The 21,685-nt window shown below is 45.8% G+C and overlaps 1 protein-coding gene across 4 annotated transcripts in view; it reads left to right on the top strand.

Moving 5' to 3' along the window:
- The first annotated feature begins 2,294 nt into the window (after nt 1-2,294).
- Nucleotides 2,295-21,685, top strand: part of VIT (vitrin) — a 1,808,828-nt gene continuing 1,789,437 nt past the window's right edge. For all 4 annotated transcript variants that reach the window (XM_078648825.1, XM_078648826.1, XM_078648823.1 and 1 more), the window contains exon 1: nt 2,295-2,497. The gene's annotated coding sequence lies outside the window, so the exon portion shown is untranslated. The remainder of the gene's footprint in view (nt 2,498-21,685) is intronic.

The following is a 21,685-nucleotide window of genomic DNA, read 5'->3' as shown; positions in this document are numbered from 1 at the left end:
TGCTTATCACTCTAGCCTACACGTGTTTCATCACAGCATGTGGCTGTGAATCTTCAGGGCTGATCTGAATGATCAAGGCGCGTTATCGGGAGACCGGTGATAATTCCGTCCCGGTCCTAATCGGGATGTTTATGTTTGTAGGAGAACGGTACCGAAAGTAATCGGTTGCCGTTTCGTCAAAATGGGGATCGTGTGTAACAGTTCACACAGCGTCGGTGCTATTCGGGCTGTTTGCCCGTGGGTTGAGCCGAGTGCAGCTCCTGTTTCCGAATGCGGGAACAGGAGCTGCACTCGGCTCAACCCACGGGATTACTTTCGGTACCGTTCTCCTACAAACATAAACATCCCGATTAGGACCGGGACGGAATTATCACCGGTCTCCCGATAACGCGCCTTGATCATTCAGATCAGCCCTGAAGATTCACAGCCACATGCTGTGATGAAACACGTGTAGGCTAGAGTGATAAGCACAGTGATTCTGAGGAAAGAACACTGTTGAACAATAAAACCGTTTTGAAATACTTATGCGTGTTTGATCTATCCCATCGCTTCAACCATTTTGACCATTTGAAGATTGAAATTAGATTTGATACACTAAGTGTGCTCTGGATTCTTGTCTTGTTATGTGCTTGTGCCACTGACCTCATAAAGAGTTCAGAGGGATTGTGTTAGTAATAAATACATATATATTTTATATATAACCTGTGTGGTGTCCTTTCATTTGGTATTCAAGGGGTTACATATGGTAAAACAGCTTACTCCACATGCTCTCTGAAGTTTTAGCCTAAGACTGCTTTGTCCATGCAACCTCTAGGATAGCTGGTCTATAAGGTTGAATTTACACCCATCACCATAAGGGTTGTTTGGACTGGTGCAAGGTGCTCACTAGAATAGTGAACATCATATACCAGGCCAACTTCTCACATATAGCGCGGATCATATGTAACTATTACTTCACACTTTGTATCTGTGTAATTTACAACTCTTACACATCTTCTTCATGGCACTATGTATCACTACTTTGAAGATGGCACAGGCCGGTCTCTTCCTCTGATATTCACAATCTAACAAGTGGTCGAGAAGGCCCTTTATTGCAATGCAATAGGTCTCGCATTTGCAAGAGTTTAAGCAATTAGGGGCCAGATGTAGGTGAGGGACATTTACCGACTCATAAATACCGAATTTTACCGATTCGGTATTTATGAATCGGTAAATATGAAGCTGGGAGATGTAGGTATTTTTTTAAATAGAAATACAGAATCGGTAACATTCTGTATTTACCGATTCGGTAAATACCGAATCGGTATTTCCTATTGACTCCTATGGGCTGTGAAGCCCCATAAGAATCAATAGGAAATACCGATTCGGTATTTACCGAATCGGTAAATACCGAATGTTGTAAGGGTGCAGGGGGTGTCACTTTGACACCCTCTAGCACCCGAAGTAAAGGCATGTGTGACATGTGGCACACATACATGCCCTTAGGGCATGTCTGTGTGTCACATTGCACAGTGTGCATGCACAGATGTGCATGCACACCTGGATTCGGTATTTTATCACACAATAGGATTGTGTGGTAAAATACCGACTCTTAAGGGCCTGTGACACTCTCAGGAGTGTCACCTACATTTGGATTTACCGAATCGGTAAAATTACCGATTCGGTATTTTACAGAATCGGTAAATTTACCGATTCTGTAAAATAATGGCCCCTACATGCCAATTCCTAAATACCGGTCGGTAACGGCCGAAATCGGCCGTTACCACCGACCTGTATTTGGGCTCCTACATCTGGCCCTAGTACTGTTAATGACAGTGCCTTTTATTTATGCTTTAAAACCCAAAACGTAAATAAAAGGCATTGTCATTTAACAATGTGAATAGCTCAAACTTGCGTGAATGCGAGACCTATTGCATGGCAAATGTTTCTTTCATTAATTTATCACCAACGTTCGCAGAGCATAAGGATTATGGTTAGGCAGGCTAGGTATACCCAGGGGGCAAGTTTAAAAGTAGACTGACGTTTTTGCTCGATATTGCAGTGGGAAATCCGTCTGACCAACGGCTTTCCGTGAAGGTGGGGGATACTTTAGAAGACGGTGGCCCACCAGGTTTGCCCACGCCTTATATCTGATTATTTTTCCTTTACCGACATATACAGAACCAGTGCGGCGTAAGCTCAACGTCACCGCGAGCAGTTTAGGCGTTCACACAGTTCACTCCGGCAAAAAGTAGGAGGGGAGGAATGGAAAGGGTGTCGCCTTTCATTGCGAAGCTGAGTGTGCAGGTCTCGGCGAGAGAAAGCAGTCGCACTTTCACACGTTAGACATCGGTCGGGATGTTTATGTTCCCGTGAGACCAAAGCTGGCATTGTGGATCCAATTTAGACCATTCGGAATATTGTTGACTATAGTTTACCGGGCAGAAACGATTTACAAAAATAGTTCAGCCATCCACGAGATTTTCTGGTAGAAAAAGATCCTTCGCTCTCCAACAAGGTAGGATTGGAACACATTATTATTTTTACTACGCCGTTTCGCACATGATTATCAGCATACAATAAATCTGTCTTTAACTGGAGTGTAAACTTTGTTAAATTATACGGTCGAATTGCGAAAATGTGTACCTGTCCATAGTTGCAGTTTATCAGTGGTGTACTGGATGCACATGTAGTCCAATGAATATTCGAGAGTTTTTACCTACTGAGATAAAGACATTTCACAACGTCATACATAGCCTGTGATGATGCATGCCTTATCAGTGATTTGTCAATGGTTTGAGTCTGTTTAAAGCACACCGAGGTAAAAAAAAAAAACAGTTTTTAAACCGCATAATGTAACACAAACAACCTATTAGTATTGAGTCACTCACTTGCAGTAAGGATTTAAGGGCATATTATCAAGAACGGCGATAATGGGCTTGATAATATGCCCTTGAGAATTCCAATAGAAGCCCATGTTCCCACCAGAACATGGGCTTCTGTGGGAATTCACAAGGGCATATTATCAAGCCCATTATCGCCGCTTTAGCGGCAGTTTTCTGCCGCTAAAGCGGCGATAATTTTAACGCCGTTTCTTGATAATATGCCCCTTAGTATCACTGACATGCTTCTTTTACAAGCAGCAAATATGTCAAAAAAAAGTAGCCTAGCTCGGGTGCAGCAAGTCTCATCAAACGAGAGACATGGCATGGCTGTGTTAAAATATTTGTCTTTTTGTGACACCATACATTCTACTGGACTCAAGACAACAAAAAGAAATTACCGTTTTTGAAAATTTCTCACACCTACACTATACATCTGAAAATCGCCGCGGATGAGGTCAACGATGTCATTCCATCTTGAGTGTAATGAAGGAGTGGCTATCTAAAAATGTGACGACATACTTAAAGATGAAGTAATCATGTCTTCTTTAAAGAAAGGTGGCGGGGAGGGAGTGATCAGTGACATTTAATTTGGACATCACAAATAGGCAGCTGGGGCCGAAACGAGCGGATTGCATTACCAAATGGAATGCGATTGACCGAGTTGTTGGACAAACACAGTTTTATTTTCTTTTGTCACTTAAATTTTGAGTTTTAGTGTGCGTAGGCGAAATTGGAAAGTTTTCTTTTGCCTATTTATTTGAATTTGTGAAAACATTGCGGGCCATATTATCAAGAAAGGGCGATACATTATCGCCGCTTTTATCGGCAGGAAACTGCAGCTAAAGCGGCGATAATGGGCCTGATAATATGCCCTTGTGAATTCCCATAGAAACCCATGTTGTGGTGTTAACATGGGCTTCTATGGGAATTCACAAGGGCATTTTATTAAGTCCACTATCGACGCTTTAGAGGCAGTTTCCTGCCGATAAAAGCGGCGATAATGTTTTGCCCTTTCTTGATAATATGGTCCTGCCTTCTTTTGGCATATTTGATGGAGATGAACTATTATTGTTTTATTATTTACGAGGGAATTACAAATGTCGAAAAGGCACTGTTTATGCATAACAATATTATTTATGTAAGTGCTCCTAATAATAAGCAGTCTGTTAGCATTTACAAAGAGATTCTATGTGCCAACTCTTGGTGACCGCTAAAATACATGCACTTCAATTACGGAGGCAATGGATTTTTTAGTGCTGCGTAGGATGTTTTTAAAGTGCATTTTTCTGGCATGTCCCTGGTGTAAGTGTTGAAAAAATCACGCGAACAACTTCGGCTGACGGGCTATTAAGATTATAACCTAAAACCGACAAAACTGCGAAATTGGACAGTTATCGTGAGGTTCACATCTTTAACCCCATTGACTCTCAGATGCACTGCCCCTGGTCTCAAATATGATGTCACATATGATTCAGCACCTGCTACTTTCATGAGTAGCTCGCAAGTCCATTAAATACAGTTATATGAATAAGTCACATTTCAATAACATAAATGTACAGACTTCACCTTCATCCTTAGACAACGTCAAATAATTTTTTTTAAAAGAGAAGATTGTGAGTAAAGACACCATTAAAAAAAAGAAAATAAAGATGAACTCTGATCATTATGTTATTGAAATGTGACTTAATCATAAATGTATTATGGACTTGCGAACTGCTCATGATAATTAGTGGATGCTGAATCATTTGTCCTGTTCGATTTTATGGAGTTTTCTCCAGTGTGCAGCACTGAGGAGACTGGTCTGCCAGGTTCGTGCAGCACTGTTCCCTACTCTTAAACCTTACCTGGTGGTAGGTGCGTTTTCGTACTGCCTCGCTCTCTATTTGTCAATCACATGACGTCACATAACACTAGTAGGTATAAACATTATAGGGCAGATTTATGTTAACTGACGCATCCCCAGGGATGCGCCAGTTAATGTGCGCCACAGTGCGCCACTGCTCCGCCACCCATGGTGCGCCGCATTTACAATGCGGCGCACCATGGTGCAAGGCAGTGAAGATGCGTGACGCATCTCTCGGCGCACGGCCGGCGCATTGCAGGAGTCATGTCGCAAGTGCGACATGACTCCTGCAATGCACAGGGGCCACCTCTGCAATGTATGGTGCGTCACCCTTACGCCTGCTTCAAGCAGGCGTAAGGAATTGACGTAGAAAGTGACTTAGTGAAATCTCATAGATTTCACTCAGCCACTTTTAGGAGGCGTTCCTGCGCAGGAACGCCCCCCGTGCAGGAACGCCTCCTTATGGCGCAGGGGTTTCCAACGTGACGCATCTCCTAGATGCGTCACGTTGTAAATAGGGCGCTTTGTTTGCGCCGCCATTGCGTCACATTACGTGACGCAATTGCGGCGCAAGAGCCTCATAAATCTGCCCCATAATTGCTATGTAATTATACGTGCAAGGTTCCAGTAGTACGGTATTAATGTTCTTGTAAATAATGGACAGAGAATTGGTTTTTCTAAATATAATCATTAGTAGTAAATAATATCTTCAAACTTATAGACAATTTCATTTGTGCAAATAGAGAGTAAAGGTGCTTGCATTGCATTCACTAGCAGTACTCACAGACATTATTTGTAGGTCGAAGGATCACTGCCACTTTCCACATGCAGCTGTCTTCATAAACAGGCATTTGCAAAACCAATAGGCTTGCATTTTGTATTGTTTATAAAGTTTGCACATAAACATATTAACAGAGAAGGAGGGAACATGTATATAGTGAATCATGTTAACATTGAGATAACAGAACCACCGCAAGTGTTAAATGTTTGCATTGGTACCTTCAATGCAGCAATTAGGAAAAGTAGGAGATGCGTATACACATGAGTAAAAGGTTGCATGAATGTGATTCAATATATAGCATGGATATGTGGAAATTATAGTGCTATATATTAGATATTCATATTTTACTTCTAGTGAAGTATGTGAAAGTTGTGCACTAATACACAGAACATGCACCATGCTTATGTCCCACACATAAGGAAAACTGCAATGCTGCCAAAGCTTCACATGTGTAGTATGTTAGTGATGCTCTGTGAAACACCTTTTTACTATCACATAGCCAAAATGATTGGCCATATGAAGTGGGATATTGGAATAGTGGAGGGTGCAATGGGGAGAGTTAGTCGAAAGGATTTACTTTATAAAGAAGAATGTATTTCTGCCCAAACAAACATTAGGAATAGATAGTGAAAGACTGGGGTAAAAACACGACGCACTAAACCTGTACTGTGCGGTTTGCGTGCAGTTCTTTCGTGACAGTTTATAAGCCACTGTGCTATATTAGGATCGTACTTACGAACTTAAACTAACAAAATGATGTCCATGACAAAAGCAGTAACTCACTGAGCTCTCCACATAAAGCACATTTCTGTGAGCTGCATTGTACTATTCTTTGCCACAGTCATATTAACCTTCTGCACTACTTTATGATGAGTCAAACATCACTAGTCAAAATTCCACTGTCTCTCCAGCAGGAACATTATTCACCAGAGTTATCTTGACATTTTTATTGTTGCCTGAAATTTGCTAGACACACAGGGAACTCAGCTTCAGGGGCCTATAAACCCATGAGTTATTTCTCAATACACCCCCACCAGAAGGTATCGCCCTTAAGACGGGCCTGTGGGGGAGTTCAGGGTGTGAGTAAATACTTCTGTTGCCTATTTTCCTGTCAAAGCTAGAGCTGGAATGTGGCTGAATGCTTCCCAGGTCTTTTGGCCGTTTTGAGATGTGTCTGGAATGCGAGTAACTCAGTGAAAGTCCTTCTGACCTTTCAGGGGCATGTCTGGATGTGTCTGACTCTGAATGTGTCATACTGGCCTTTTAGAGATGTACCTAAATTCCTGACTGCTCTTCCCCAGCCCTACTAGCCTTTTACAGAAACGACAGTAATGTGACTTTAATTGCATCAGCCTTATCCGGTCAGAAGTGTGTTTGGCTTGTGAGTAACTCTGTTCCAGGGTTATTACCCTCTCTGAAATGTACCTCTCATGCGACTGATTCGCCGTAACCTTCCTGGACTATTCAGAGTAGCATCGGCATGTGAAAGACCCGACCCAACCTATTGTTTTTCTCAGTGGCACTGGCCTGTCAGGAATTATATCACTCCCCCAGAGGCCAGTTTTCCATCCATTACTATATGTCTCCTGAAGTCCCCTTTTGATCTTGAGTATAGTAGTGTAAACGCACAAAGTGATATATTGTTAAAACGAAGATGGGTATAGTGTTAAAATTCTAAAAGGGCCTGAGTCCCCTAGTCTTTTTTTGTGTTGAAAAAAAATCACATTGCAGGTTTGAACAGCACACCATTCATGATGTCAGGTTAAAAACACAGTAGATTCATGAGCATGTTTTCCGAACTCACCAACAAAAAAGGAAGCTACAACTGTACATGACCTGTCTCCCTGCTAACAGAGGATATTCCACGTGCAGATTTCCTTTGCAGTCACATAGCAGGCATAAGGTTCAGGCAGCCTCAGGTCAAGCTTCTCAAAAAACAGAAGTACAAAACGGGCATCAGTAGTGCAAGTTTGGCTCTCACATGCACTGAGGGGCTTATTTATGAGAGCCCTGCATCCTTTTTGCACCACGTAAAGTGGCACATGCATGACGCAAGGCTCTCAATCCAATTTGTGAAGCCATACAAAGCCACCCAGCATGGCTTTGAGTGGCCTCGTGAGTCTTGAGTGAGGAAACGCAGTGCACATCGCTGCATCGCCTTACTCTGCCCCAGAGACGCATTCCATGGGTGCTGTGGTTGGTTTTACCATGCAATGCCCATGGATTTTGACGTTGCCCCAGATTTACAAATCATCTAAATCTGGGGAAGCGCCAAATCCGTATGCCTCCGGAGGCGAGGCGTAACAAGGAGAAATATCTCTATTTCTCCGCGTTTTTTTTCCTCGTTCTATGTGTGCTGCATTTTGCAGGGCACATGGAAAAAGTGAAATGTCTCTGAGGACTCTGAGGTATGCTCAGACGTGAGTCCCGTGCTGTCCATGCCACTGGAATCAAGCTATCCAGGCTGATGAAGGCTGATAGCCAGAAACCGGTCCTAGGATGCTTGTTTCCGGTTCAGGAAAGACCTGGCTTGGCAGTTCGGGCTGGACTGTTCCCATGAGGCACAGGGTCAAAGCTGATTTGCATAAGGCCATGTCTGACCTAGGGTGGTGTGGAGTGCAAAAAACGATGGATTTAGGCCCAGATCTCTGTACTGGGGTGAATGTATGACATTGTTCTGCATTCTGTCCATCAATTGTTGTTTTTTGCATCTGAGGACTGTCCCTTCCTGCGCAAAAACAATCTTGCATGCAGTGGAAGCATCATTGCACTGTGGTGCAAGGGTGCCTACGTTGGCAGTCGCCTGCCGAAACAGAGCCAGTGCAGGGAGAAAGGACATGAATGCACCATATTGCATAAATGCAGTGCATTCCTGCCCTTTCGCTTTGGCGTAGGGCAGCGCAGCAAGGTGACTTGCTGTGCTGCCCTATGCCAAAATCCCAAAAATGAGGGTGTAAGTGCACGTGGCTATAAGTGCGTGTTGTTGGTTTGTATTGGTGGCGCTGTTTTATTGTGTGAGTACATAGATACATTTATGAGTATTGGTCCCTCTGTGCACATGCAAGACTGCAAGGGCCATGCTCTTTCTCCTTTTTGCATGTATATGTGCAAGTGTTCCTGCACTAATAAAAAGCCAAATCTATTGGCTTTTTCAGCTATTGTTGAGATCGGGTCGCAAAGAAAGACAAACCTTTACGAAATGAGGCTAGATATGGAAGTCTCTGTTGTCTTTTCAAAGGTGCAAAGTGCACCTGACATGCTGCTGCTTATTCCCCAGCCATGGTAGCCTGTTGGTGCGCCTGTCATATGGCTGACCATGGAGCAGCCATCTTGGGCTGCTAGAAGTGTGCCTGATTGATAGACGCTGCCATCCCTACTGGCATGTGTGAGGTGCACTTGACCTGAGCCTGAATCTGTCTCAGCTCTACTGATCTTTCACAGGAACGTCTATTTTTCCAATTAAATTGTACTGTACTGCAGCATTCATATAGTGCTTACTACACCTATATGGAGCAAAGAAGCATTCCTGGGGCCTCATTTATGAGGCTGTGCGTCACTTTTACGCTGCCGGTGCGTCACTTTTTGTGACGCACCAGTGGCGTAAAAAATGCGCCCTCTTGCGTCATATTTACAAAGTGACGCATCTAGTTAGATGCGTCACTTTGTAAACCCCTGCGCCACATTATACCTGCGCCAGGTATAATGTATGCAAGGGGGGCGTATTGACGCAAGAAAGGGTCGTAGAAGTGACGCAGTGAAATCTATAAGATTTCACTGCGTCACTTCTAGGACACCATTGCGTCAAAATCTTGCGCCTGCCTCCCAGCAGGCGTAAGACTGACAAGGCCCTTTCACAAGGGGCTTGCCCCATGTGAAAAGACGCATTGCTGGAGTTGCGTCACTTTTGTGACACACTCCAGCAATGCGTCACTTTTGCGCCTCGGAGGACGCACTGAGAAGTGACGCATCGCTGCTTTCACGCAGCGATGCGTCATTTCTCATAAATGAGGCCCTTGGTCTCTCACAAGGCTAAGTGCAGTGTTGCCTGACATTTTGATAAATCTGGCCCATAGTCTTTTATGTCCATATTTGTAGCTTAATGGGATGGCAGTATCGCCAATGTGTTGAGGAATGCACTTTTTTGTTTGATTATAATGAAACAGTCTAGGAGGGAATAAACACATTACCACCAAACCATTATTATATGCCCAGCACGTTTTTTTTTGGTAAGTGAAAAGCGTAGTTTCTACCTGTAACAACCTGTTTGTTTAAAATCTTGTCACACCGAATCATTTCTGTGTCAACACCAATGGTGCAGTTAAATCTGATTATTTGGGCATCTATTGATTATTTTTGAAATAGATAAGATGAATGTTAAAAGTAGTATGATATGGGGAACTCCTGCAGTACTTACGGTTCGCTTCTTATAGCAATCTCATATGTAGGAGACAGTCTTATTTTTTTATTCTAACAATATTTATAAACAATTTCAATCCAACTTACAGCAATACATAAACCATGGTAGGATACATATTTTGCTTATTTCGATTTTTCATTTTCGTGCCCACATGCTGGGGCAACAGATTATCTACAATACACTAATCAATTATCAGCAACATTAATCCTTCTCAAAATTTTTCAAAATATTTTAAACATAAGAGTTGTACCAATTCATAATATCCAACGTTATTCAACTTAACTAGATTGCTTGTCCAATGATTACTATTCATGTGAAACCACTGTCTGTGCAGCGTGTTCATAGTGCAAACTGCGATGTACATGAGTCGGTGTTAACTTTGATGGTGGGGGGAGGAGGTTGCTCAGTTTAGTTTCCACTCAATAGACTAGGTGCGTCTGGGCCTGGCCAAAGTAAACGACATCTGAGTCCGCGTGCAGTGTGCACGCGCCCAGATATATGCTTGCCTTGATCAAGCGCATAAATATTAGTGTACTATTCTAGGTGGTCCATTGAGCAATGTTGGTTTTACCGCTGGTATATTACGGATTAGTGCGTGTCCTGCTAGAATTGGATTCTATGGTGGATAAATAATGTTGCCAGCCTACAGGTTGCACCCCAGATATCAGACGTGGAGCATGGGAGGCCTGTATTTCGTTTTCGCCCAACAAGGCCCGGCGAAGGGCCACTAACCAAACCTGGATGCAGGGGCCGGCCGGAGATTTCCAGACCATAGTTAGTGTGCGTTTAGCCAAGACCAGCGCTAAGTCCAGGAACTTATTAAGGGGCATATCAGCAAGGACCGGCGATAATTACTGCTCAGCGCACTTAGCGTGAGGATAATTATCGCTGGCTAACGTTGATTTTTATCGCTGAAATAGCGTGCTATCAGCAACGCTCATCTCAACAGCGATAAAAATCAAGGCGCAAGCTGCCAAATGTGCGATTATCGTTGGAAATCCAGCGACAACCGTACAACGTTTGGCGAATGCTTGCTGATAGGGCAGGGCAGAATTAGCCATGATATCCACCTTCCATAGGATATCATGGCTAAGTCAGATGAAGAGCAGGTGTAAGGAAAGTAGCGACAACTGAGGTTAGCGCTACTTTTCTTATCGCTCTGCAGGTTAGTGTGAGGCTAGATGCTAGGAGAAATGTCGGTTAGCGAAATTTCTCCCGTTATTCTGGGGAGGAACACCCACTTTGCATCTCATTAGAGATGCAAAGCTGAGCTTTAAGGGAAAGGGCGCTGAGGCAAGGAATCACGCAATAGCGTGACCTTGCTAATAGGGCGATACAATTATCGACGCTTTCTGGACGAAAGCGGCAGCTAAAGTGGTGATAATTGTCTTGATGATATGACCCTAAGATTCTTGCGGCGTTCATTACATTTTGTAATGCCGAGCAAGTAGTGTGCGCCCCGGAGGGCGGAGCTTGCCTGGCCGCAAGATGGCCGCGATGTAAAATTGCTCCCGCCGACATCGCCACAATCCTATCAATATTTGCTTAATCCATGGCCGTGGAATTATACAACTGAGCAGCACGGACGAAGCTCTGCACTGGCAGCCTACCGAGATTCCCTAAATGCAATGCATTAAAGTTAAAAAATTCGCGATTTCGCTAATAGGGGGCGCAAATTACCATAAAGTTGAACTTCATGGTAATTTGCAAAAACTTTGAAAAATGCACTAAAGTGCATTTTTCAAAGTTCCATTTTACACACAGACATGCCCTTAGGGCATGTGTGTGTGCAAAATGTACCCATATGCAGATTTCAATTTGCGAGTCGCAATTAAGCAATTTTAAGAAATCGCAAATTTTTTAGTGATTTCTTCATGCATATAATTTTGCTATTCCTTATTAGCGAATCCTTATTTTTTGCTAATAAGGAATAGCAAAATGGGTGCTTGATGCATCTGGGGGTTAGTGAATTACTCTCGCCTCAAAACCATCCCAAAATATTTCTGGGGGTTATATCAGTATATCAGAATTATTTAGCAGAGAAGGTGTTGAATGTACCAGGGTAGTGTGTCGTTACCAGGTTGATTATTTGCGCTCAAATAAGCCCACTGGGCCTGGTGTTGTCTAACAGCCCATTCCCTGATAAGTGGGCAGAGAGGGCACCGGGCATCCATTACCTACTACTCGTTTGAGGCTCTGATGCGCACGCTGTTCCCCCCCAGATGGGATGTGTTTACAATTCTGTAGATGTAAAATGTAGCTGATATCGGTCGTGTTGGGCCATGAATTGGCCTACTCCACAGTGTCTTAACCATGCTTTTAGTAATATAATGCTATTATCATGTATGTAAACTGTGGTCACTGTTTGTGGATACATATACATAAACCATTGTTTTGGTGAAAAAACTTTCTAGTCTTTTCACCTATTGTAATACTAATCTTGGATACAAATAGATGATTTAGGTCTAAGTGAGAATCTGGAGAAACAAACAAGCATCTAAAGATGGCGCCACATCCAAGGCCCTGTTGGTGAAGCTAAGCTTGGCTGCAGAGTGGCACTGAGAGCTGCACTCTCTATCTCTGCCCTCAGTCACTCGTTCACTCAAATCTCCCTTGTAGAAAGCAGCAGTAACAGTTTGCAGTTCAAGTTCCCCCCTATTGTATGTGGGGGTGCACCCTCTGCCTGTCCCTGTTGAGTGTTAGGGGGGAGGTATGTGCTCCCTGATGTATGTAGTGTGTATTACTCTGCATTAGCATGTATGCTCCTCATTGCATTAATGGGCATCTGCATTCTATCCCTCTTGTTTGCACACTCTTCCTCTTGCATATATGGGCATTCCTTGTGCACTGGATTCTATATGTTTGTGATTTGTGCCAAATGCCCCTTTTTCCATCTCTGTAATTAGGTACTCCCATCGCCGAGAATGAGTGGCTATGCCAGTGCTTGTTTTCCAGAGTGGGTAGCTGTGGATTTTTGGCCCTAGTTCAGGCAGCACCTAGGGATACCTAGCAAATCTGTATATTTTTAAAGAATTAGACACACTTGGAAATCCAAGGTGGGGTGACTTGTGGGTCTCATCTACTTTTTACCCAGAATTTCTTGAAACGCTCACACTTTAACTGAAAAGACATATTTTCCTCATATGATGGAAAGTTCTGGAATCTGTGGGGAGCCACAACATTCCTACCATCTAGCATTCCCCCGTGTCAAAAAATAACAATGGTACCTCATGGCCTAGTCACTAAGGCAGGAAAAGTCCCAAAACGCAACATGGACGCATTACATTTTTCCACAAAAAATACCTTTTTTTTGCAATGTGGGTAGCTGTAGATTGTGGGCCCCATCCCAGACAGTGCCTCGAGAAACCTACTAAACCTGTACATTTTTGAAAGCTAGACAAGTAGGATTGTTCAAGCACTTTAATCCAGAAGCCTTTATAAACTTCAAACTTTGACTAAAACAAACATTTTCCTCATATTCCTGTGAGGATAACTTGAGGAATCTGAGGGCAGCCACAAATTTCCTACCACCCAGCATTTCTGCAAATCTCCTGATAAAAAATTCTATCTCACTTGTGTGGATAGGCCTAGTGCCCTCAACAGATAAGGTACCGAACACAATATTTTGCACTGAAAACAAACCCCTTTTTTTTGCATTTTTCTCACATTTCTGTGATAGAAAGTTATGGAATCTGCAAGAAGCCACACACTTCCTACCACCTATCATTACCCCAAGTCTCCAAACAAAAATGGTACTACACTTGAAACCCTAGTGCCTACCACTGAAAAACAACCCTTTTTTTGCAATGTGGGTAGCAGTGGATTTTAGGGTCTAGCTCAGCCGGCAAATAGGGAAACCAAGCAAACCTGTACATTTTTTAAATTTAGACAACTTAAGGAATTCAGGGTGGGGTGACACCGGTGGCTCCCACCACTTTGTTTTTTACACAGAATCCCTTCCAAACCTCAACCTTTGACTGGAACATATTTTCCTCATGTTTCTGTGATGAAAAGTTCTGGAATCTTTAGGAAGCAACAGATTTCCTACCACCTAGCATCCCTTCAAGTCTTGCAATAAATAATGTACCTACCATGTGTGGGTTGGCCTATTGCCTGTGACAGGAAAGGGTCCAAAATAGAGCTTGGACATATTAAATTGTTGCCATCTGGGTGGCTGTAGTTATTGGGCTCAAGCTCAGCCGGCACCTAGGGGAATTAAATAAATTGGGTTGTTGTTTGATAGGGGTGTGTGCCCTGGTCAAGTTATTTCAGGGTGAAGTCACAAGCAACCCCATATTAACCTGAGCTCAACCCTCTGGTAGCTTGGCACAGAGCACTCATGCTTAACTTAGAAGCAACATGTAAAAAATGTGTGCATCCCTTCAAACAGTAATACTGTGAAAACACAATGCATAAAGGATCCCACACCTATTTAGATAGAGTAAAATGTAATACATAAAAGAAGACCAAAGCGACAAAAATGCAATCAACAGATTTGGAATTATGAATTTTTTAGGGAAAATAGCACCCAAAAAGCACAAAATGCCGTTATCTGGTTGTGCTAGACAGTGTACAAGTCACACTTTCAGGCTCACTCCGATGGAGGGCAGGTAGGTTACAGTCACCAGGTTGGGTCCACTGAAATCTATCTACTCAAATTCTTGCCAAGATTCCTGTTCGCGTTGGAGAGGACTGTGAGGAACAGGGAGAGTGTTGCAAGGGCCTGTTGATGTAGCATGAAGAAATGGCCCGTGTCGCAAGTAGACATTGCTATAACTTCGCATTGGCAGTCCCCACTAGTGGTCAATGCTGTAGCATGAAGATGCAGCTGCCAGAGCTTTGCATTGCATCATGGTGCAAGTGCCGACGTCTCGATCTGAACGGGTCTTTTTGCGGTTGAGAAGAGCCAAAAGCTCGAATTCAGCTCCTCTGAGACACACCAAGGGTGCAGGACGTTGTGGGCACCACTTGGGGGTCAGGAAATTGCTGCAGCTGGTTCCAGAGGCTGATGCAGGATGTTGTAGATCCCTGTATATCAGGCTTTCACCCAGGCAAGAGGGCAGTAGGCAGCAGGTAAGCTGGTCAGCACAACATGTAAGCAGTTCCTTTAGAGAAGCTGTCCAGTAGAGTGGAAATCCTTTTAACTACAGTGGGTTTCCAGCCCTTTGTGTGGAGGCAGGACACAGCCTATTCAAGTGTAAGTGGGGCTATACCCAGCTCCTCATTACCTTTCTCCTTGAGATGGCTATAGGAGTGTGCCCCTTTTTGACATGGACACCCCACTTTTTTTTGCTAGGTATCTGATGCAATTTTGACTGAGGTGCACTGGGTCTGCTAACCAGGTCTCCAGTGGCAGTGCTCTTTCCCTAAAACAAGGTAACTGTTCAATTGTACCCCAGTTGGCAGGAATGTTTGTCCCTCTGTAAGTCTCTTGTAAATGGTAGCCCTGGTGCCTAGGGCCCGGCACTAAAGAGGGTCCCTAAGGGCTGCAGCATGTATTGTGCCACCCTAAGGGACCCACTACCAAACCCATGAAGACTGCCACTGCAGGCTGCATGAAATGGTGCAAACAAGAGTGGAAACACAACATGGCACACGCCCTGTGTGCCATGCCCGCAGACACTGCATGCAATATATGCAAGTCACCCCTACAGCAGACCTTATAGCACTAAGACAGGATGCATTATATTACAAGTAAGTACATATCTGTAACTGCAGATATGCCCCTGTGCTGTCTAGTTCAATTACTAGATAGTACAAGTGGACAGGGAAGCCATCTTAAGTATATGTACTGGGCACCGGTCATTATGAGTTCCCCAGCTACATTATGGCTTCACTGAAACCCATGGTGTTTAGTATCAAAGACCTGGTCTTAACCCTTTGGCTGCGGGGGTTATTCCCCCGCTGTACAGGGGGGCGGGGGGCGCGCACAGCGCCCCGGTGCTGATGACGAGCTGAGCTCGTCATGAGGCACGGTGCTTGTGTGCTGATGACGAGCTGAGCTCGTCACAGCCACACCCGTTTCCTTAGAACGCTGAGCAAAGTGGGGGAATTATCCCCGCGTGTCAGCATTAATTCAAAAAGACTGTTGTAGTAGCACTCTTTCTTTCTAAGTTAGATTACTGCAATGCGCTCTTTGTAGGAATTGATAAGGCGCAGAGGAGGAAGCTGCAATTACTGCAAAATGCTGCAGCTAGACTACTTATGAACACACTGAAGGGTTTCTCCACCTTGGCTCCCAGTCCAGCAACGAGCTGAATTCAAGTCCCTCTATCTGGTACATAAGGCCCTTTTTTCTGGAGGAATATCTGGGGAGATACAAAAGTTGTTTTCTAGGTACTCTCTCAACAGAACACTCAGATCCAGAACAATGGGCTTCATTTGCACTCCGAAAATCCACAAGGTATGTTGGGGGGCCCGTTCCCTGTCATTTTGTGCGGCTAAGCTATGAAATCAGATGCCACCCACCTTACGACCCCAACCCAACCTACTGTTGTTTAGGAAAGCACTGAAAACGTGGTTGTTTTCCGAGATCTAAGGGTTTCGCTCAGAGCTGTCCATTCCCATGTACCTCAATCAGCGCAAAGATGCCACGGCATTCCAGCGCTTCACAAGTAACATATCATATCATTAGAGTGCTGGCTGACTGGTATCAACCAGCCTGTCCCCACAGACATGTTTCTGACCCTTTGCTGGTGCGATCCAATGCTCTCTGAGGCCAAAAACAATGCCTGCTCTGGAGGAAGGTGTTCACAACTCCTCCAGCATTATGGCTAGTGATTTAGCATATCAAGTCCAGGAGCTTAAACGCCCCTCCTGCCTTTGATATGTGACCCCGGCCTCCCCCAGGCCTGGGAGATGCCACCCCCTGCCCTAAGGCCCCTTTTACACCAGGACAGGTGGGAAATTAGCTATGAAAGAAGTCGTGTTGCGCTACCGGGACAGTCACATCCCTATGGTGGGTTGCCTGATGTGGGTTGCCTGATGGGCTCCACAAAAGAAGGGTTCCACCATTTTGATTTTGGTGGAATTCAAGAACTCTGGGACAGGGTTATTCCCACTCCCCTTAGTAAGTGGTCATATCGGAGGCTTAGTGACCCCAAGGGTAAGTAGCCCTTTGGCTACTACTAGTCACTCCCCTTAGTGCCCCTAAATTCAGTAATTAGATGTCCGGCTCACACCAAGAACTCATATTTGCCTGACTATAGAAAAAGAAGGACGAAGAAGAACCATAGAAGCACAAACTGAGGACTACCTATGGACCTTTGGCACCAAACCTTTCCTTCCTGTTCCTGTTCCGAAAATTGTGGATAACCCAACTGATCCTGCAGCTGTACATCCTCCAAGCCTCAGAGGGCTGCCAGCACTATGTCAATCAGCCAGCATCTCCCTTGAACTGGTGGAGCCAGTTCCATGCTACCTACAGGCACTGACAGCAATGTCCAGTTCACCGTTCTGCTGCCCACTTGGTCCACCGATACAGCAGCCACCCAGGAGGAGTGCACCATGCTCAAGAGAGTCATATCCATCTCCCTACCAAGCTTGGAGCAGCCCTGCACCATTACCCAGATTACTGGACCCCTTGCAGAAACAAAAGCTTGTTTGAAGTCCAATCCAGACTGCAACACAGAAAAGACCAACCAGCCAAGAAGGGGCATCAGCATCACAGAGGCCAGAAATGAGAGTCGCCCAGCTGTCCTGTTTTGTCCCCTTCTGCAGGTCTGCTTGAGATCCGTGAGCGCCTACGCCCCATTGGAACAGCTGACCAAAACCCTTTGTACACAAGCTCCCTGGCAGGCCCGGGTCCATGAACATCAACTGTGCCCCTTGCTTCGAAGACCCTCAAGACTGATCCCCCAGTTGTGAGCTCCTGGACTTGTGCCCAAGTCCCTCTTTGCGCCTGTTTCTAGGTGGCCCCCTTCCTTGTGAATGGTAAAGCATGCAAGGCTACCAACCCGTCCAACACCTCTGCACCTGGACACTCCAGGGCAAATAAACCCAAACTGCTGGTGGATCTTGTGACCTTGACCCCCTAGCACCTTTAATCCTAAAGGGGGCCCCTGAAATACGCAGCAAATATTGGTGTGCAGTGTATGTTTTTTTCTCCATAGGAAAGCTTTACAGCGTAAAAGTGCATTGTGTGACACTTTAACTTACCTGAAAAAATTGATAACTCGAAAAGTACTTGCCCAATTGTGAAGTTCTTAGTGTTGAATATTATATAAAAATACCTGTTATTTTTCTAAATTGGTCTCCAGTCTCTTCTTGAGTGAGTGTCTCATTATTGATTCTATGTGTTCAACAAATCCTTAACACTACCCTCTGAGAAACCTAAACTGCTTGTCCACCCTACCACCAAATAGAGCACTTGGGATTATTAATTTAAGCCCTGTAAGCCAATAATGGTTGTGAGAAGTTGGCCTGGCATATGCTGTCCACTATTCTAGTGGGCACTGTGCACCAGTCCAAATGACCCATATTGATGGTAGGTTAAAGACAACCTTAATAGAAAGCTATCCTAGTGGTAGCTGTGGAGAGCAGCCTTCAGGCTAAGTCTTGAAGGAATAAAAAGAAGCTTGTTTTACCAGTCCATAATCTTGTTAATGATCAAATGAAAGGAGAACCACACCATATTTATATATAAAATAAATGTATTTATTCTAAACACATCTCTCTAGTCTCTTTATGAGGCTAGAGGCAAAAGTGCATTCAGTAAAGTTAATAACACATTGTAAATTAGCACAATATACGTTGAGCCCTAGGGGCGTACCAAACCATATATTGTGAAAGTGGTATAAGAACCATGACTGGCATAGAGACAAGGCCTAGAGCCTGTAGAACCGCTGGGACCACCAAGAACCACCCAAGGTAGTGACACAGGGGACCCACGAGGGACGCGTGCAGTGTCTAAACACAGTCGCGAATCGCCATTTACTTCTATGGGGAAAGTCGCAGTTGGAATTTTTAACGATAAAGGACACTTAGGAGAGGATTTGGAGCAAACCCCTTTAGAACTAGGAGGTTCTAAAGTCAATACCCATGGGAGCACAGGAGTAATCGAGTTACCTCACCCAGGGAAGCCGGTGCATAGGTGGCTTTTGGTGTCAGGTTTCGTCGTCGTTTTCAATGGCGATCTGCTGCAAAGTGTCCGGTGTGATCCAAGCCTAGATCGAAGATGTGAGGAACCTGAAAGCAGAAGGGACAGAGTCTGGGCACTTGCCAGTGACCAGGAGGGTGATGGGCGGATGCCCACCGATGTCGGGTGCTTGCAAGTGTAGAAGGTGAAGCTTGACTCTTCAGCCATGAGGATCAGGAGGTGTCGATGATTCCCGGGTTCTGGACTCGAGCTGTCCCACGAAGGATGTCGAGTGCTGCGGTGTCGATTTCTGGATTGGACCCAACAAGCCTTGGCAACAGCAACCCACACTGGAAGCAGAGATTGGCTTTGGTGCAGACCAGCAAGGTCTGAGGGACTCACTACTTGGTAGGGAGTCAGGGCATATCTGGAGAAACCAGGAAAGCCCATGGAAAAGTAGAGTTAGATTCTAGGGGACCCACCAGTCAACAGACCAGGAATCGCGAAGGAGCCTCGAGCGGAAATGCAAGAAGCGGGCTCACGGAACACTCATGGAGTGTAGGCCCACAATCTTCGGTGCAGATGGTGCTTGGGGCTTGGGCTACAACTAACAAAAAGCACAACTTCAGGAAAACTCTGGAAGTTGATGCACTAGCAAATGTGCATGGTGTCCAGGGGATCCGGATTCACGTCACTTGTGAGGGCTCCGAGTCTCAGCTTTCCTGGGGACTCGTGTTAGCTTTCCTGGGTACCCATGATAACACCATGCCGGTTACCTCGATAACTCATCTAGATGACAATGAGGTCATCCATAACTGGCTGACTTCTTAAATTGATGCATATCTCCTGCTGTCCAACAAGAATTGGATCACCATCACCCTCCTGCACCATGGTTCTCAGAAAACTTAAAACAGAAAAAACTAAATGTAAAAATTTAGAAAGACATTGGTGGAAAAATTATGAGCTGGCAAGAAAATCCACGTATAAATTAGCTTTAAATAGTTATCACTCGGGGGGCGTGGCTTGCAGCCCAGAATGGCGGCGGCTTAGAGGATTAGCTCCGTGACCAGAGCAGCCTCTCCGACCATCCGACCTGCCATCCGACACATTCTTTGTATCTTGCGGGGAGCGCCTGAAGCCCGAGGCCGGGCGGGCTTGAATGCTGCAACTCCGGTGAAGATCTGACACCGGGTGACCGATTGCGCACTGGAGATCTGCGCGGCCTGAGCGGTGATCCGAAGCCGGGGAAGCGAGTCTTGAGCTGCCCCGACCGGAAGTGCGGGGAGTGGGGACTGGCCGGACAGGAAGCGCCCACACGAAGAGCAGCGGAGCAGCGCCGGACGAGTGCAGCCGAAGGGACGGCCGGGCCGCCGCTGCGACTCTACCACCTGTCGCGCCTGACCCCCATTGAGTTCTACACAATTTGCTGACGAGCAGCGAGGGGCAGGGTGAGCGGCGCCGCCGGACCAACTTAGTACCGGGGCTTGAGACCTGAGGCCCCCGGAGAGTGCGGACCCTCCCGCGTGGGGCAACCAGACAGGGGGTGTGAGGGCTCACTGCTGGGGGATGAGCCCCCCCCCCTTTTTTGGAACAATTAACAGACCTTTCCCGATAGCTCCGTCAAGGGGAGCGAGGCTAGCGGAACTGCCCACCCGCGTGGAGATAAGGAGCGAGGGAGTGCCAGAGGAGCGAGAGCTTGGGAGACAGGAGCGGTGGGAGCCCAACGGGCAACGTCTGGTGACTTTGGTGGGGCCACCGCACCCACCGGATGGCGCTTACCCCTGATTGAAAAGGCGCCACACTTCGGGTACGGAGGGGAAGTACTTTACCGATAGCCCTCTACCCAGTGTACGTGCACGTGACGTCTTGGGCTGCCTCACACATTGTCCCCCCATTGGGCACCGGAACCAGAAAGGACCTTAAGTCACAGGGCTGAACCAGGGGGCGCAAGACCGCGATATTACCGAGATTGCGATGCCGGAAAAAGACTTAACTAACACACGCAGCAATCGCCAGAGTGATGGCCGGGAAAGGTTCCAGAGGGAATGCGTCGCAGACCCGCCTCGAGAAGTATGCATACAACAAGGGTGCATCCTCCCCAACTGAAAGCAGGCCACCCGGCAAACAAATGGTGGAAGGGGCTAGCGGGGGTCCTAAGGCGACGCTGGATGATGTGATGCGCACTTTGCAACAGGTGCAAGCCACGGTGGGCTCCATTTCCACGGAGATTACATTCCTGAGAGCGGATCTGCATAAAGTTTCGGAAAAGGTGGGCTCGCTAGAGGTCGTATCTAAATCATTGGTGGAGGATGTGTCGGAGCTGCAGACGGCGATGGAACGCGTCAAGGCAGAGAACAAAGCGCTGAAAGACAAGCTGGACGACCAGGAAGGGCGGTCAAGACGCAACAACGTCAGGATTTTGGGAGTTCCGGAATCGGAAGGCACGGAAGCGACGGACTTATTTGTTGAAGAACTAATTAAAACCGAACTGAAGCCCAAGGGTCTATCGACGTTCTTTTCAGTGGAGAGAGCGCACAGAGTACCGGGGGCAGACCACGGGTGGGAGCACCTCCTAGACCCATTTTGGCGCGCATGTTCAACTTCCGAGACAGGGACGCCGTATTGCAGGCGGCACGGAGATCCCCTCCGATCAAGATACAGAACGCGACAATTGCTTTCTTTCCGGATTACACTGCGGAGGTCG

The sequence above is a fragment of the Lissotriton helveticus genome, chromosome 6, assembly GCF_964261635.1.
Source record: "Lissotriton helveticus chromosome 6, aLisHel1.1, whole genome shotgun sequence".
Classification (NCBI taxonomy): Eukaryota; Metazoa; Chordata; class Amphibia; order Caudata; family Salamandridae; genus Lissotriton; species Lissotriton helveticus.
This window is presented reverse-complemented; position numbering and strand designations above follow the sequence as displayed.